Here is a 15,597-nt window from a genome sequence, read left to right as displayed (position 1 = left end):
ATCTTCCTTGGGCAGAGGCCCCTCTGCCCCCAGTCATCATGCTTGTAGAAACTCCTCCTCCCTTGGGTAGGACCTACCATGTGACTTCTCCACATGACATACTTCCGACAAGACTCGGTAAGACCATGTGACGTATTTCCACTCGAAATACCACCCCCCCCCCCCCCTTCTCTGGGTGGGGTGTGGTCTCCATTGTGTCTTCCCCTTGGGAGTGACACCCCCCCGACGTAGACTCTTTTTGGGGAGAAAAAAAAGAGGAAAAGAGGCCACAGGTGGGCTATCCTGTCCCTATTTGTTGGGCAGTCGACTTGTTCCCAAAGGATCGTTCGACGCTCATAAGAGCATTGGGGGAGGTTACGTGATGGCCTGGTGCGCTGGCTATGAGGCACACAGCGCTCTGCCCATCTCACATCGCCAGTCCACGTAACACAGTTTAGCTAGTTGTGGTATTTTGTATAGGGACCCCTAGTGTCACTACATCAACACAACGTTGAGTGAGTGACAGAGAGGGAACGTCCTGGTTACTTTCGTAAACTCCGTTCCCTGATGGAGGGAACGAGACGTTGTGTCCCTCTTGCCACAACGCTGAACTACCTGCTGAAATGGCCGGGACCTTGTCTTGGCTCCTCAGCACAAAATCTGAATGAGTGGTTGCATACCAGCTCCTTTTATACCCGTATGTCTGGGGGAGTGGCATGCAAATTCCACTCGCCAATTCCAATTGGCCTTTTTTCAAAAAGCAGAGGTGTTCGGGGCTCCCAAGAGTGACCCGTAGTGTCACTACATCGACACAATGTCTCGTTCCCTCCATCAGGGAACGGAGGTTACGAAAGTAACCAGGACATTTCTTAACTGAACTTAATAGTACACTAATGTCCACATTAACATGTTAGCTTTTATTTCCATATACACAAGAATGTATATTAATGTGCTTATCTGTGTATAGTGAAATTGGTATCTTACTAAGAAATATGAATTGAAATGATTTGATATCACAAGAAAAAAAAATTGAAAGCAGTAAAAAAAATAATAATAATATATATATATATATATATATATATATATATATATATATATATATATATATATATATATATATATATATATATAGTATAGTATATACAGTAGTGTGCAAAAGTTTTAGGCAATGTTACATAGTGAGGATGTCTTCAAAAATGATGCCATACATAGTTTTAATTTATCAATTAACGTCATACATAGTCCAGTAAGCATACAAAAAAAAAAAAAAAAAAAAAAAATTTCAATATTTGGTGTGATAACCTTTGCCTTCAAAACATCACCTATTCTCCTAGGTATACCTGGATACAGGTGTTTTATTTTTTTATTTTATTTTATTGCCAGATAGGATGTTCCAAGCTTCATTGAGAACATGCCACACTTCTTTTATCTATTAAGGCTATCTCAGTTGCTTCTCTTCATGTAATCCCAGACTGACTCGATGTTATGTGGGGGGCTCTGTGGTGGCCATGGCATCTGTTGTAAGGTTCCCTGTTCTTCTATTATATTATATTTGTAAAAGGAATGTTTGGGAGTCTAAAATGTATATTTCCTATTGACACACTAAATTCATAAAATTCATAAAATCCCTAAGCATTGAAACAAAACTAACCAGCATTACAAACCTTGATTTAAAAAAAAAAAAAAAAAAAAGGATTTGAAAACCAGACAGAAAGACAAAGGTACAAGACTGTGAACTTAAAGGTTTTAATGAGGGAAGGAACTACAATCACATGAAGCATTGCGAATGATGTGATCAAATGAAAAAAAAGTAAAACTATTGATTTTCATTTGTTGATTATAAATCTATAACAATATATTTTAAGTTTATTGTCAAATATTCAAATATATACAAATATACAGTTATAAGTAGTTAGAGAGTGTAGGGAGAGTGACTTCAATGAAGTGGGCAGATGCTGCAGAGCACTTTTGGTGTGTATTGTTTGCCACGTTTCTCTGATTGGTGAATCTTTCTCTGCAGGGTCATGGGTAGTGTAGTTATTCAACACAAATTCCACTATTGGTCATGATTTTTGAGAAAAAAAAAAATAGTTGAAATAATGCAGACTGATTGCATCAACAGAAGCAGTGAAATCGGAAACAGTAGGTTGACTTTTCTTTAGCTAAAATTGGTCTGTGTTTACAGAAATATGAAACAAGGCCTCCAGCGGCCAGAGCAGAGCTGGCTGTATCGCCCACAGAGGTGTGCCTAAAGCAAGATGTTTTCAGCTGTACATGCTGTAATGCAGTGAAGAGGAATGCATATTTTATAAACTGTACCCCAAAACCCCAAACCAAACCTAACCATCAGTGGAGTAAAAATATAATGTTAGAGGGGAAAATGCAGCCACCAAACTGATTATGCATACGCAGATCATTCCTGGTTTCAACTCAGTATTTGAACCTGTGTCTCACAGGATGTTAACGCAACATGCTTCCAGTCACACCACAGGGAAAAGTAAATAGGCTGGAGCCAATACAAAAATGTCTGATAGGACACAATTGTTGGTGAGTTGGCATAATGTGGCCAATCCTAGGGTACTAGCGGTGGTGATTTTGATTCATCTCAGTGAATCTAGTCTTTTGATTCCATTCACCAAAAGATTTGTTCATTCATTCATTGACCTTTTCTGCAAATTACACCATTACGGCAGTAGATGGCGCCAAATAACCATCTTTTACTTTTTGAACGAGAGTCATTCACAACCGGAAGAATTCCAGTTATCCTTTATTAAAATGTGCGTGTATACAAATCTACTAAGAGACTTCAGCACTTCAGACTGTTAAAGCATCCTAAATATTTCCCCACAAATGACAACAAAGCATATATATCATTTTGTGCTCTTGCGCAACTGCTGAACACAACTTGTTATCAAGCAATTCAAGAAAAGACAACAATTGTACCCTAAAAAATTATTATGAGTTTCCATAACGTCCATATGTCATTGTAATATGTGGTCACCTCTCAACTTTTATTCATAATTCATCCAGCCCCTTTTCTCATCGAACGAGATTGCCGATCTAAATGAATGACGTGCAGCTCCCCCGCTTGTTCAGCCGAACAGTAGATCCTCAATCATGAACGAGATGACAGATTAATTTAATTCGTTCACAAATGAGATGTCTTGTCTTGTTCAGACTCAAATGACCGGCTCTACTGGTTCAGTGAAGGGGTGTTTTTGTTCAATGCGTCAAATCAATGCTCATTCACAGCCAGTACTCTAATGCTGTTGGCTCAAGCTATAGTCAGTCTTAAAAAGAAGGACAAACCGACACGAATGGAATTTGCATGCCTACAAATGTACAAAGACCGTTTAATTAAAACACTATAATTGTTTTCACCGCAAGTGCCAGGTCGTATTTTTCCTATAAAGCGCTGACAAGATTATGAAATTTGGCTGACGATTAATTGTCAAACAAATAACTGTGATTATGATGATTAATTGTCTGTTGTAGGGCTATGACATTTCTTTCAGGGATTTCGCAATTAGTTGTCATATAAATGGCAAATAGTTGTCATATTTATTAAGGTGCATGTGTGCTTCATACACCTTAAGAAGTCATATTACATATTTAACTTCAAATATATTAAGCAAATAATAAAATAGGGATATATGATTTCCTTTTAAGGCTTTAAAAACTTTTGAATAACATGAAAAAATAATGTTTTAAATATCAAAATATTTCTAAATACTTCAAATATATCTTTAGCTTAATTTAATTTTGTTCAGTTGTAAATTTACACTGTTGTTTTTGATAATCAGTCTTTACAGGGATGAAAAGCTACCAGAGCAGTCTCGAGCTTCAAACTAGAGCTCACTGGCTTCAAAAGAGAGACCACAGATAGCAAACTGACATAGAATCGACGTAGAATCGATGTCTCTCGCGGCATCGAAACAACGTTGATCTCCGATGTTAATTCCACATCTTTTTGCTCATTGAAGTCACGTTGAATTTACGTCGTTCATGCCATTGAAAACTAACATAAAATCGATCTAATTAGTTTGCTTACCTGACGTTGAAACGATGTTGATTTCAGTTGGGTGAAACGATGTAATACAATCAATGTATTTTCTAATTTTGTTTTTAAAATCCCAAATATTTAAAAAGGAATAAATCAGCCTATATAATGTATGTACTCTTTATGAAATACACAGCACATTCTGATACTCATTGTTTTATTTATACAAAATATACATTTACAAATACATAATTTTTTGGGGTTAACTTTTTCTATAGTATCTTTAAAACTTAAAATGCCTTCACACTTCACAAATAGATGTATAATAACAAATTACAGGCAAATTTTAAGGTAGTGTCAATTTTACAGATTTTAAAAGTTAGTTAATCCATAAAATTTAAATGCTGTCATCATATACACACCATCATGTTGTTCTGAACCTTAGACATTTTTATTCTGTGAAACACATAAGGAGATAAGGCAGAACATTAGGGACTGACATTCTCAGTCACCATTTTCTTTCATTGCATCTTTCTTTTCTTTTTAAGTGAGTGGTTGACTGAAATTCCATATTGCAATATCTTCTTTTGTGTTTCACAAAATAATAACATACAGGTCTGAAACATACAGAGCCCCTTAAGAGGGCAGAGAGGGAGGATTTCCCTCGCCAAAAAAAAGAAAAACAAATATAAAAAAAAAAAAAAAACCGTGGTTTTAGTACAGTAATCATAGTTGAACAATGGTATTTGTGGTAAAAACATAACCATAAAACTTGCCATGGTTTCAGTAGGAACCATATTTTAACCATGATACCTGTAGTGAAACCATTGTTTAATAACACAGGACAATGAAAAGTATGGTAACAAAATTATCATTTTGTGGTTCATCTGGTTTTACTCCCATAAGTAAACTATTGTTTCTGCTGAAGAAAAAAAAAAATAGATAACCGTTATGAAAATTAAACTTTGTTTTACTAAAGAAACCATTGTTTAACCATGGTATTTGAAAACCATTACTACAAGATTTACCATGGTTACTACAGTCATGTTTGTTACAATTTTACTAAAGTAAAACCATGGTTAATTTATTGTGAGGGAGCAATAATAAAGGGTTAGTTCACCCAGAAATGAAAATTCTCTCATCATTTACTCACCCTCATTCCATCCCAGATGTGTATGACTTTCTTTCTTCTGCTGAACACATTTGAAGAAAAATAGTAAAATATTTTAGCTCAGTAGGTACTTATAATGAAAGTGGGTGGTGATCAGTCTTTTAAAGCTCTAAAAATCACAGACAGTCAGCATAAACATCATCCATACGACTCCAGCTGTTAAATGATTTCACGATCGACCCAATCGCTTTTGGTGTGAAAAAGATTTAAATTTAAATACTTTTTAACTCTAAATCTTAGCTTCCGGTCAGCAGCAGTATGTGCATGTGGCGTAATCGCATTGGCATGTTCACGTGAAAACTGACGTACATGCGACACACACGGAAGAGCAGCGCTGTTTACAGCTGAGTAGGAGGAACGCTGTACAGAAGCTTAGTTGATTTGGGTCTAGATCTGTATTTATCGGTTTGTTTACTTACAATGGTGCATTTGTGTGCTTATCCTGGATGTCTCAACTGAGAGAAAAATGTGAGACTACGCCCGTAACATGCCAATGCAAATTCGTCACGTGACAGATGTGTACGCAGTGCTCTCGTGGATGCGTATATGGCTGCTGACCGAAAGCAATGGTTTAGAGTTAAAAAGTACTTAAATATTGATCTTTTTCACAACATTAATTTAACCGCTGGAATCTTATAGATGAAGTTTATGCTGACTGACTTTGATTTTTGCATTATTTATTGCTACAGCATGTATGTTCTTGGCAGCATTGTGAGAAATCCACTGAGAAATCCAAATGTTCCTACCTTTTACATGTTGTTTTTATGAAAAATAGACTACATGCTGCAAAATTGTCAATAAAAGAAGTATGTTGAAGAAAAAAACTTAAATCTTTCAAAAATTTAATATGTCAAGTATTGATGCTGACTACCACCCCTGGAGTCACGAGTTCGAATCCAGGGTGTGCTGAGTGACTCCAGCCAGGTCTCTTAAGCAACCAAATTGGCCCGGTTGCTAGGGAGGGTAGAGTCACATGGGGTAACCTCCTTGTGGTTGTAATTAAGTGGTTCTTGCTCTCAATGGGGCACATGGTAATTTGTGCGTGGATCGCGGAGAGTAGCATGAGTCTCTGTGGTGTCATGCACAGTGAGCCACATGATAAGATGCACGGATTCAATGTCTCAGAAGCAGAGGCAACTGAGACTTGTCCTCCGCCACCCGGATTGAGGTGAGTAACCGTGCCACCACAAGGACCTAGTAAGTAGTGGGAATTGGGCATTCCAAAACTGGGGAGAAAAGGGGATAAAATTATTATTATTATTTTAATTTAATATGTTAGAAAATAGCATTAAATTAATTTGTTTTCATAAATTAATTTGAGGTATTTTTATGTTCTTACCCTTTTAAGGGTTACTGATCAGCAGGCTTACAAAATATTTTATATGTACTTTTTTCAGGAGTAATTAATGTGCATCAGTAAGTGTACAGGCAATATTTATTTCCATTGACATCTGTTTTTTGGTCTGCACTATGTAAGCTTGTGTAACGGGAGCCAGCTGATAGATAGCTGTGCAATGTATATAAATCTCACTCTCCTGACCTCAAGAAATGCACTAGCGACTGATGCTAGGGGCTGTAGCCTTTAACCTCCTTGTTAGCGCACCCGCCTCCCATGCCGGAGATGCCAGTTCGAGTCCCGTACAGAGCGTGTAGAACAGGAGCATCAGCCTTTATCATTCAGTGGTGTGCTGTGATGTGGCTGTTGAGAAGTTCCTCCCTAAAGGTAAAAGAAAAGGCATCAATCACAGTGAAACTGCATTTCAACAGTGGGTCATTCCATAATAAAATCAAGTCTTGTGAATGTAAATTCTAGAATTATAAAGAAATAACAGGTTATTCTATTTTAACTTCATCCTACAGTATATCAAATATTATCTTGAGATATTTGGCATTATAATACAATACTCAAAAAGTATACCACTGTCTTCTCTATTTTAGCCTCTTTGGTGTGGATTTACTGCAAAGGCAATCCCTCAAAAAAAAAAAAAAAAAAAAAAATGCAGCTGAAAAGTTTCAACAATGCAAAAAATGTTATTGTCTAAAAACTATTACCTTCCGAAGCATGAAGCAAATGAAATGGGGACAGGGCACTGGACATCTCTCTGAAACAGAGAAATACGTACAAATGAAATTATTAAGCAGTATTATTAACAGTCCTACTACTAATCATATTCATAAAATCATCATATTTAATCCTTTAGGTAAAACACAAAAGACACCAACTGTTTCCCAGCACAATTTATAGGTACAGAAGATGACAATGTATTTAAATGTATGTTATATTGTTGTGAGACATACAACTGTAATATTATAAAGAAAACTTAAGATGTCTACCTTTGCCATGCTCATTTGGACCATGTAACAAGATCTTTGATCCTTCTGGGCAAAGGAGGTGTCAGGAGACAGCGAACCGTCAAGGTGAGTGTTTTATTACTCTTTCTCACTTTCTAATTAAACTCAAACAAAAGGGCTCTTGCTGGCAAAACACACAGCTTCAGGTGGTGGCTCTGGTCTCTCTCTCCACTCTGCCGCTCTGGCGTGCCTTTTCAGGTCTCCCTCCGCCATCACTATAATGAGAGACAGGTGTTAGAGGTAATTACGGCCAAGGTGATGAGCCTTACCGCTCTCACTCTCCCACAGACCGACACATGACCACGCCCCCCATGCCACATACCCCACCTCTGACTCAGGCCGGGCAACATCCTGCCTGCCTACTCCCCCCCATTTCTGGAGAGAAAGTCAGCCACGACCATCTGCACCCCCGGTCTGTGGACCACCTCGAATTTAAAGGGCTGAAGAGCCAGATACCAATGGGTGATCCACGCATTAGTATCCTTCATGTGGTGGAGCCACTGCAGAGGAGCGTGATCGGAACAGAGGGTGAAGGCCCACCCCAAAAGGTAGTAGCGGAGTGTAAGAACAGCTTACTTAATCGCAAGACACTCCTGACTCCTCACTCGATGGTACCATACTTTGTCTTCCTGAAGGAGAGCTTGCGACTAATAAATAGCACTGGCCGTTCCTCCCCTCCCACCTCCTGTGAGAGCACCACACCCAGCCCTCTGTCAGATGCATCAGTCTGCAAAATAAAAGGGAGAGAGAAGTCAGATGCATGCAAAAGTGGCCCCCCACACAGTGCAGACTTTACCTTAAGGAAAGCCTGTTGGCATGACTCTGTCCAGTGGACCAGGTCGGGAGCCCCCTTTTTAGTAAGGTCAGTCAGCGGGCTGGTGACATCAGAATAGCTAGATACAAACCTCCGGTAGTAGCCAGCCAGCCCCAGAAACTGCCTTACCTCCTTTTTGGTCTTGTGCGCCGGGCAGGCTGCGATCGCTGCAGTTTTGTTAACCTGTGGATGCACCTGCCGGTGACCCAAGTGGAACCCCAGATACCTATCTTCCACCCACCCAATTGCACACTTCTTCAGGTTGGCCGTGAGTCCCACCTGCCACAGCACTCTCAGGACAGCCCTTAGATGTTGCATATGCTGCCGCCAGCCATTACTATAAATGATAATATCGTCCAGGTATGCAGCAGCATATGCCATGTGCGGTCTGAGGATCTTGTCCATGAGGCGCTGAAACATGGCCGGGGCTCCAAACAAACCGAACGGAAGCCTCGCGAATTGGTGTAATCCGAATGGTGTTGGAAAAGCCGTTTTTTCTCGGGATATTGGAGTTAAAGTGATCTGCCAATAACCCTTTGTTAAGTCCGATCGAGTAACTCGTCAATTCGCAGCATTGGATAAGTGTCAAATTTGGACACCGCATTCACTTTCCGGTAATCAACACAGAACCGGACCGAGCCATCGCTCTTCAGTACCAGAACTACCGGACTGGCCCAATCACTGTGCAACTCTTGTATTATGCCCATTTCAAGCATTGCCTCTAATTCTTCATGAACAATCTTTTTCTTGTGTTCAGGAAAGCGATAGGGGCGGCTACAAACCACCAACTCCGGGGTGGTCTCAATATGGTGCTCTATAAGGTTCATGCGACCGGGAAGGGGTGAAAACACGGCACGCCGCGCACCATTTGCGGATGTCGGCGTGAATGCCTGACCAAAAGAAATGGGCCATTATGCTTTTCAAAGTTTTTTCATGAGCTAAGTGGCCAGCCATTGGATTATAGTGAGCCGCCTGGAAGAGTGTTTCCCAGTGGCTCTTTGATACTAATAGCTGAGTTGTATTTTCTTTGGTCTGAGTGTCTTGCGTCACTCGATACAACCGCTCTTTAATAATAGAGAAGTACGGGTATGTGAGCACAACATTAGGTTGGAGCAGTTACTTATAGATGGCCTTCTTCAGATGTTGATAATTGAGGAGGCTGGCGGCGGGAAGTTGTTGTGCCACCAGCTGCGCCTCCCCGGAGAGTAAGGGCCATAGCCGGGCCGCCCACTGGTCAGGAGGCTACTTCCAAACCTCCACCGTCTTCTCAAAGAGGTCCAGAAAGGCCTCCGGGTTGTCGTCCGGCCCCATCTTCATTAGCGCCGTGGGTGGGGTGGGTTCCAGGGAGGTTACAGCGCCAGCCCCCTCTCTGGCAATCAGGCTCCGGAGCACCTGTTGGTCCTCCGCTTGTGCCTGGAGCAGGACTTGGAAACATTGTTCCTGCTCCAGGCGTACGTCCATGAGGGCCTGGTGTTGAGTCTGCTGGATGCTGGCGAGGGTTTTGAAGACTTCGCCCAGCGGTGAGGACTCCATAACGGTGTACTCCTCCAAAGCCGGGATTCGGCACCACTGTAACAAGATCTTTGAGTTCTGGGAAAAGAAGGAGTCAGGAGACAGTGAACCATTAAGGTGAGTGTTTTATTACTCTTTCTCACTTTCTAATTAAACTCAAACAAAAGGGCTCTTGCTGGCCAAACACACACACAGCTTCAGGTGGTGGCTCTGGTCTCTCTCTCCACTCTGACACTCTGGCGTGCCTTTTCAGGTCTCCCTCCGCCATCACTATAATGAGAGACAGGTGTTAGAGGTAATTATGGCCCAGGTGACGAGCCTTACTGCTCTCCCTCTCCTGCATACCGACACATGACCACGCCCCCCATGCCACAGACCTCTATAAACATTAGTGCAGAAAATGCCACAAGGTTTGTCCCTAAAATTAAAACACTGTCTTTGAAAAAGTAATGACAGTTTTGACATTTATTCACGTGCACACGTCAAAGGTCATTCGTGAATGGAAGACAGAGAAATGAATGAACTAAAGTTAAAGTTTAGAAAATATGAGTGAATTTGATCATGTTGAAGTTGGCCATCTACAACAACTGAAATTAGTCCAACATGGTGAATTATCTAAATTGATCTCAGTTACTGGCTGCCTCACAAAAAACTGGGCAGTGTGAAAATAGGGCATTTAATTACAAAATTACCAAGCGGGAATGTTTTTGAAACACTGAAGGATAAAACAATTAAAATCTAAAGTGATTTTCAATGATAGACTGACAAAACATTGTGTAAAATGATGAATAAAAGTACATTTATGCTTAACTTTTTCTAGCGATGCATCCACTAACGGTAGGCCCGGTGTAATTCAAAATGCACATGCGCAGAATTCCAACTTCTCTAACCAAGTTTCAACAGGACAGATGTTAAGTTTGTTATTTTGACCAACTGAATCGGGGTACATGTTGATGAATCAACCTCATTCCGACATTGAATATATGTTCTATTTTCGACCTAACAACGTTCTGATGTACTGACCAAATAGTGAATGTTGATTCAACATTGAAAATTGATTGACGACTGATTCCGACACTTACAACTAAAAATAGACGTTGAATCGATATCTCCTTGCTATCTGGGATGTCAGTGAATTACAAATATGAGTCAGTGTATGGAGGTGAATGAGAATGATTAGTTCACTTAAAAGCTTCATTCAAAAAGACAGATTCGTTCACGAATGAAACATCACTATAGGGTACCGGAACTCTTGGAAACAACATGCCAAGTTTTAAGTTTTAATTTCTGTTTATAAGTTATTGTTAAAAATCAATTCCTCTATGACAAAAATGAATGGGATTTTTACTTCTGGAATCAGACTGTTGAACTCTATTAGTTCTTGTATATTTATTGTAAATACAATAAAAATACAATAAATTGCAGTGTGCTCACAAGAAAATGCATATTTATTGGTTGTCTCAAAAACAACTAATAAGATACTATGACTAAAAAATACATTTGAAACCATGAACCAAAAGAAATCAAGACTCACCATTACACAGAATAATAAATAACCATGGCAAACACAAAAGTATAAATATACATAGAGGCTAATAATAACCAAGGCGGTCTAGAATAACTGAGAGCTATCCGTCAGCAGTCCCATTCATCTCAAAAGTTGTTTGGCTGGTTTATTGCCTTTTGACTAGCTTTGTTTGTTGTTTCTCAGATCTTTTGCTGAGTTTTTGGATTCTTCAAATCTGCCTTGCTTATATGTCTTGTTTAATAATTATAATTATTAAAATTATAATTATTATTTGTTTGGAGTAATTTTGGTCAGTCTAAACTCTAGACACTAGAGTCTCTGGCCATATTATTGTCTGTATTGTCTTTATGAATTAAATAAAGCAATGCATTTGGGTCCTTTCATTCTCAGATGAACTGTTTTACACATTATGAAGTTGGTTGAGCAGATTCCACCAAGTATTTTGAGTGTGAATGTAACAAACATTTGAATTATAATCATATATACAAAAAAGAAAAAAAAAGCACTACTCAGTGTAATAACAAGTTTGTGATAGAATATAGCACATTAATGTAATAGGCTATTACAGATGACAGGCAAACCAATAAAAAAAGTTCTGTATTGCATGTCAAAAGAGACGTGTCATCAGATTGGCAATACATACTTTAACAGCCGTAGCAGATAATTAGATTTCCAAACAACTGCAGCGCTGCTCAGGTGATTATTAACTGCCTTTCACAGTTCGGACATCTCAGAAATTCTAAAAGACGTAATTCTTCACAGGCGTTTGTTCAACTGAAAATGAAAGGTACCATTGTTCTTCTCCCTTACCAGAAATAACTGATTAGATTTCTATGTCCCAGAATTTCACGATTCAGTTCATTTAGATTGAAAAAGTTTTATATCTTCAAGAAGTCAAAACAAAGGTTTCTTGTTCCTCAGCTGCTGTTGCTCCACAGTTGGTATTTTCACAAGTCATACTGCAGTGTTCACACAAAGGCGTGACACTCAGAATGAGTTAGTGTTTCACAAGTCTTCTTAGGCTGTGATGTGATTCAGCTCAATTTATAATTCAGCAATTCTCGCCTATACAAACACTGTTTGCTTACCATGGAGCAAAAGCACTGTGAGGTGACATCCCAAAGCCTCTGTAAACAGAGTTACTCATAAACACACACTCACACATTGCTTTAAGTATCTAAGATGAGTTTTGCATTCTACAGAGGCTCTATGTACAAATAATACCAGTGATGGGTGCTTTGCATACTACAGCTGTGTGTGTGTGATGTGTGATTTGTTTGAGATCACACTGATCCATCACCAACATGGAGGTAGTGTGCAAGCTGTGATCTCCCTCATGACTCTCAAATACACATGCAGACATGCAGCACACACACATTTGGTGGGAGTTTTAAGAGAGAGGGCATTGCTGCAGTCTAATCCTCCACAGATAAGCTGCACTGTCTGCTGTAGAAATGTGTGGATCAAAGACTCACCAGGATCAGATAAGCCATCTATTAGACTCGCCAAAATGGGACCACCTCTGTGATAGGGCCAGAAAAACTAGGATGAATGCAATCTTCCCCCAGAAAATAGCCCCATACAGTTCTTCATTTACTCATTATACGTCTCACTCACTTCGTTTTCCTTGAAGAGGCCACCAAAAGTAGGATTACGCCCTTTTGGAAGGCTAACATAAACATATAGCTTTGCAGGTAAGTTAAACGTGCACAGGGTGGTACATTAGATGCTTTCAAATGTTGAGAAAAGGTTGAGTGGGGTGTGAAATATGGCTTACAGTTTATTGAAGACCCTCTGTGCTTTATCAGTTCACATACCAGCTTGTATAAACATTTTATAATTGTGACTAATGATCTGCCTCATTCAGCAAATTCTCTTGCCATTGTATCTTAATAGCTCTCTTCAAACATCAATAATTGTGCATGTATTCTTTCTTTGTTCCCTTCGGCAGGGCCTTTTTATGTATGGCCAAAGTGTTTCTTAATGTTCTCCAGGCTCCGGCAAGGACAAAATTAATCTAAATGCCATTGGCTGTTAGCAGTGCACTAGTTCTGCATGTCAGTTTAAGGTGGTTTTGAATGAATAAAACATTTCTTGAGGTATTGTTATATGGTGATTCTTTATTGAGACACTATTATTTACAAAGCCTACAAATAAATATAAATTTCAGTAGTTTTACATTTACTAAAATAAACCTGTTCCACTTCATTGAAAGGATTCATCAAGGCCTAAAGTTTTAACAGTGTTTACTAAATGAATTGTTCCAACCACTGATATATAATATAGAACTTGATTGCTGATGATGTCATAAGAGTGAAGCCACTGCACCGCCATATTGCTGTGCCTAAACATTTCAGTGTGCCTACTGATTTAATTTAAAATCATCTCATTATGTACTTCAATTTGAAAACAGGTGTATCATATGTTCTGGACTTTAGTTTTGTATGGACTCTTATTTTGAATCATGTTTTAGTTCTTGTTCTTGACTCTGTTCCTTGTTCCCCAGGTGTTTCTTGTTATCATTGTTAGTCCCTGTGTATATATTGCCCTTGGGTGCTCTCTGTCTTTGTCAGTTCTTTTCCATGCTTGGCTGTAATGGTTTGGTTATTTTGCTCTCCACTGTTTTGTGTTTTTCAGTGTTCTTATGTTTCCCCGCCACTGCCAGCACTCTCGGCCACAGGGGCCGTTTTGCCGCTACTGTCAGCGCTCTCGGCCCCAGAGGCCGTTTCCCCACCGCTGCCAGCGCTCTCGGCCATGGAGGCCATTCCCACGCCTGCCATGGTCCACAAGATGCCACAGCTGAATCCTCCAAGACCTCCATGCCAGCCACACCGTCTCGCCAGGCCATGCTCCACTTACTGTCTCGCCTGGTCCTCATCGGTCTCTCGGCCCTCTGCTCGTTCTGCCCCAGCCTCCTGGTCCATGGCAGTCTCTGGGTCCTCCGCCAGCTGCACCTTAGTCTTCTGGTCCATGTTGGTCTCTGGGTCTTCCGCCCTGGTCTCCTGGTCCACTTCAGTCTCTGGGCCCTCCGCCCACTCCGCCCTGGTCACCTGGTTCGCCCTGGCCTACGGGTCCTCTGCCAGCTCTGCCCTGATCACTTGGTTCGCCCTGGTCTCCAGGACCTCCGCCTGCTCTGCCCTGGTTGCCTGGGCCATCCTGGTCTCCAGCACCCTCTGGTCCCCCGTGGTCTGTAGTGGCCTCTTTTGATCCCCTGTGGAGTCCAGCGTCCTCTCCTTTATTACAGTAAATGTGTGATTAAATATGTACATGTGTCATTTATTTCTGCACAAGCTAAATATACCAGTACATCACAAAATCTATGAATTTCTGCTTCTCATTTGCTGTGAATTATGGTTGTTGTTGTTGTTTTTAATTATCATAATATTAACTATAAAAACAGTATTAATAATAATGAATACTATTTAAAATAAATACTGAGTGAATAATAATCCTAAAAAAAAAGTTTTGTTGAATCTGCTCAACAAAATCACACAGAGTAATGTCATTCTGAGGCAAACATTTGTTTGCTTCTCTCTTAATGGGAGAATAAAATCCATTGTGAGCAACATGACAGTTTATCATGTCTGCCAATAGGAGGAGAAAATATGACAGTCGTAAATAAATGAATAAATAAAAAAAGGAAACCTTGTCATATTTGTAACGTATGGTAGGAAGTCACGAGAGCTGGATCTAGGTGCGGTGAAACAGATCTTTAATAAAATAAACCAAGTACAACATAACGGAGAAAAACACAGGAACAAAGTAAACAACCACGATGGGAACAGGTATACACAGGAGGTCAAAACACATAACAACTGACAAGGACTAAGCAAACAACAGGGCATTATATACACAATGGGTAATGAGTAAATGAAAGACAGGTGAAAACAATCAAGGACAGCTGGCAGTGATGAGGGCAGGGAATTATGGGAAGTGTAGTCCGGGAGGAACAGATGACGGGGAGAAACACAAGGCAAACGACAGTGAATCATGACAATATTGCAACTCTTAAAACAAAACAAAATATTTTTTTTCTGAAAAAAATAATAATAATAATAATAATATATATATATATATCAATTTCTCTTTGAATTAAAAACTTTTTTTTTTTAACATATTTATACATATGGGACTCCTTCAAACTAAAATTAAGTGAATTATTATTATGCATTCTTCAGTATTGTCAATTATTTTCACTGTCACTAAAATCTGGCTCATCCAAACTGTTATCAACTAACTGT

The 15,597-nt window shown here is 39.6% G+C and overlaps 1 long non-coding RNA gene across 2 annotated transcripts; it reads right to left on the bottom strand.

The window, feature by feature from the left end:
- Window positions 1-4,242: 4,242 nt before the first annotated feature.
- On the bottom strand, window positions 4,243-12,298 carry LOC127432908 (uncharacterized). 2 transcript variants are annotated; one of them, XR_007895810.1, is made up of 5 exons: window positions 12,000-12,298; window positions 7,485-7,717; window positions 7,203-7,252; window positions 6,691-6,867; window positions 4,243-6,376 (listed from the first exon to the last, which is right to left on the bottom strand). It is a non-coding gene; the product is annotated as an uncharacterized LOC127432908 (long non-coding RNA). The 2 variants fall into 2 exon arrangements; XR_007895811.1 differs by having other exon boundaries at window positions 12,167-12,295.
- Window positions 12,299-15,597: the final 3,299 nt, after the last annotated feature.

The sequence above is a fragment of the Myxocyprinus asiaticus genome, chromosome 4 (genome assembly GCF_019703515.2).
Source record: "Myxocyprinus asiaticus isolate MX2 ecotype Aquarium Trade chromosome 4, UBuf_Myxa_2, whole genome shotgun sequence".
Lineage (NCBI taxonomy): Eukaryota > Metazoa > Chordata > Actinopteri > Cypriniformes > Catostomidae > Myxocyprinus > Myxocyprinus asiaticus.
The sequence above is the reverse complement of the archived record's forward strand: the minus strand, read 5'-3'. Positions and strand labels throughout refer to the sequence as shown.